Below are 3,646 nucleotides of genomic sequence, written 5' to 3' on the forward strand. Positions count from 1 at the left end.
TAACTAACCTAAGGACATCACACACATCCATGCCCGAGGCAGGATTCGAACCTGCGACCGTAGCAGTCACACGGTTCCGGACTGCGCGCCTAGAACCGCGAGACCACCGCGGCCGGCCATTTGAGCAGCAGTTGGCAATACAGTGACACAACGAACTGTCACAAATCGGCTCCGACACAGACTCCCTGTTGTGTGCAGTTCACTGACCCCAAACCACCGCTATTTGGGACTTCAGTGGTGTCAAGCGAGAGGTCACTGGAGGGTAGAGTGGAGGTATGTAGTGTTTTCCGCTGGAAACTTGTTCTGCCTCGCTGGTAGTAATGGACGTGCGTTGGTTAGAAGGAGGCCAACTGAGGGCCGCAACCAACCAGTCTGCCAACTACACTCGCTGCACCTACAGCAGGAGTTACGAGTATGTCCGGGTGTGCGATTCCGTGTGATAGCGGGAGCACTCTCGTGGTTATACCAAGCACGCTGACTCCAAATTTGTACGTCAGTCTGGTGATTATACCTGCGTTGCTGCCAGTCATCTACATCTACATCTACACCTATACTCCGCAAGCCACCCAATGATGTGTAGCGGAGGGCATCTTAAGTGCCACTGTCATTACCCCCTTTCCTGTTCCAGTCGTGTATGGTTCGCGGGAAGAACGACTGCGAGAAAACCTCCGTGCGCGCTCGAATCTCTCTTACATTCGTGATCTCCTCGGTAGGTATAAGTAGGGAGAGGCAATATATTCAGAAACTCACCCTCTCGAGACCTGGACAGCAAGCTACACCGCGATGCAGAGCGCCTCTCTTGCGGAGTCTGCCTCTTGAGTTTGCTAAACATCTCCGTAACGCTATCACGCTTACCAAATAACCCTGTGACGAAAAGCGCCGCTCTTCTTTGGATCTTATCTCCTCTGTCAACCCGACCTGGTACGGATCCCACACTGATGAGCAATACTCAAGTATAGGCCGAACGAGTGTTTTGTAAGTCACCTTCTTTGTTGATGGACTGCATTTTCTGAGGACTCTCCCAATGAATCTCAACCTGGTACCCGCCTTACCAACAATTAATTTTATATGATCATTCCACTTCAAATCGTTCCGCACGCATACTCCCAGATATTTTACACAAGTAACTGCTACCAGTGTTTGTTCCGCTCTCATATAACCATACAATAAAGGATCCTTCTTTCTATGTACTCGCAATACGTTACATTTGTCTATGTTAAGGGTCAGTTGCCACTCCCTACATCAAGTGCCTATCCGCTGCAGATCTTCCTGCACTTCGCTGCAATTTTCTATTGCTGCAACTTCTCTGTATACTACAGCATCATCCGCGAAAAGCCGCATGGAACTTCCGACAAAAGCAAAAGCAAAAGAATGGTTCAAATGGCTCTAAGCACTACGGGACTTAACATCTGAGGTCATCAGTCCCCTACACTTAGAACTGCTTTAAACCTAACTAACCTAAGGACATCACACACATCCATGCCCGAGGCAGGATTCGAACCTGCGACCGTAGCAGCAGCGCGGTTCCGGACTGAAGTGCCTAGAACCGCTCGGCCACAGCGGCCGATTCATGAAAAGCATTCCAGGGGATGTTTTCCAACAGGATAACGCTCGCCCACTACCGCTGTTGTAACTCAAGAAAAGTCGCCTTGAGCTGCTCGATCAGCAGATCTGTCTCCAATCGAGACAACGGGCGACAACTATAGCGTCATCCACAAACAGCATCAAACGTCCCTGTATTGACCGACTGGGTGCAACAGGAATGGAATACCATACCACAAATTGGCATTCGGCACCTTTACAACACAATGCATGCACGTTTGCATGCCTGCATTCGTCATTCTTGCCATTACGCTGGTTATTAATGTATCGTCCCTACATTTCACATTTGCAATGGCGTATCTCACTCTTACATTAAGCTGTGATGTTGCAATGTTAATCACAAAAATATAATCCCTAGACAAATATGTCCTCGAAACTTCGTTACTTTACATTAATTATTTTATTGTACTGCGATTTTTTTCCCGTCAGTGTATTTCCTTTTGAACACACTCGTGCAGTTTCGGCTTTGTAGCCATCGCCAAGTGATTCTGCTATTAACATACACGTTTAGCATCGGAACAGCATTATAACCGTGCAAGTTGGGCCATGGCAACTTGTACCGACTATAATGTTCAGTTATCGGGGGTTGTCTTTCCTATCTCACTGTCTACGTGATACAACTTTATGTTCCTAGATGCCTGTATGTAACCATTACTTACAGCGTCGCCAGCATGCCGTAACCTGGACGTGTCCAAACTACACTGCTCTGAATAAAAACATTGAGTTTATAAATTACATCCAATATGTGAGAGTTACTTGCATTGTAACTTTAAACTGAACTTGTAATTCATTAAGTGATTACTAATTGAGTGTTAACATAAAAAATAATAATCGCCAACTGTTGCGTTTTAAATCTGCATGCTTTCGGGAAATGCAGATTATGGGTTATATAAAAAAATACAAATGATCACTGTTCTCCTATTACATCACACGTAAGTTTATCTCGGCCCTACAATTGTCTCTTACCCACGCATTGGAAAACGCAGTTCTGATTTGATGACAGAATTAACACTGAGCTGCATGCTGCTGAAAGAAATCGCTGCGTGGCTGATAGTCGTAAAATTCACTATGGCTGCTTGCCAGTGAGGATTACTACGCTGCCAAGAATGCAGCTAGCTGATCACGAAACAGTGCAAGACGTCTTAGCAAAGTTGTTTTATGTTCTCCCTTCAGAGAGCTGGAGAGAAGCTTAACGAAATGAATGCAAATAAATGGAAAAAAATTTACAAATTTAAATTATATTGCAACTTTTGACCACACAGGATTTGGATCACATTACATGAGAACTACGTAATTTTCTTCAGGCGTTGTCACAAGCAGTGAAACTAATTAACTCAGGTACCAAAGAACAGTCTGTATTCAAGTGGCATGAACTTTTTCCTTTTCAGTTTTATTTTGAAATACGTTTAACCGAAAAGGGAGGGTAAATAATAGTTACCAGAACTCTAAGGACATCACTGATAATTTTGAAATGGATACCCAGATAGATATTGTTGATCGAAATTTCGTCTTTACATTATCGTAGTAGTTTGCAGAATGAATACGAATACTTAAGCAGCCGCGGAGATGTTATGCTTAGCGCTCGCAGCAAGTAAAAGCTTTACCCACGTTACCCGGTTCCAAACGAACAGTCACACCAGAAAACAGCTCATAAAGGTCATACTCTCTTCACCTACTCCGCCATCCGCGCTTCTCTCTCGCCGACCACCGACGTCAGTCTCAAGTCGCAACAGAATGACAGTGACGTCATCTGCTCTTAAACACAATCTCTGAGTGTCAAAGTGTTCATATCTCCCGTGTTCAGGTATCCAAAGACACTATCTCCATGGCAAGGACACTCTAAGGGAAAAAAAGAAAACAAAGAAAAACAAAACGAACAAAAACTGAAGCACCACGAGGAAATTATCCGAGGGGGCGGAAATGGGTGGATATTACGTACGTACATGGACAGATGAACAAATGATTACAATTTCAGAAAAAATGGGATGATTCATTCGAGAGGAAGAGCATGACAAAAGGAGCAAGTGAATAAGACGTTGGTCTA

Source organism: Schistocerca piceifrons, chromosome 9, assembly GCF_021461385.2.
Source record: "Schistocerca piceifrons isolate TAMUIC-IGC-003096 chromosome 9, iqSchPice1.1, whole genome shotgun sequence".
Taxonomy (NCBI): domain Eukaryota; kingdom Metazoa; phylum Arthropoda; class Insecta; order Orthoptera; family Acrididae; genus Schistocerca; species Schistocerca piceifrons.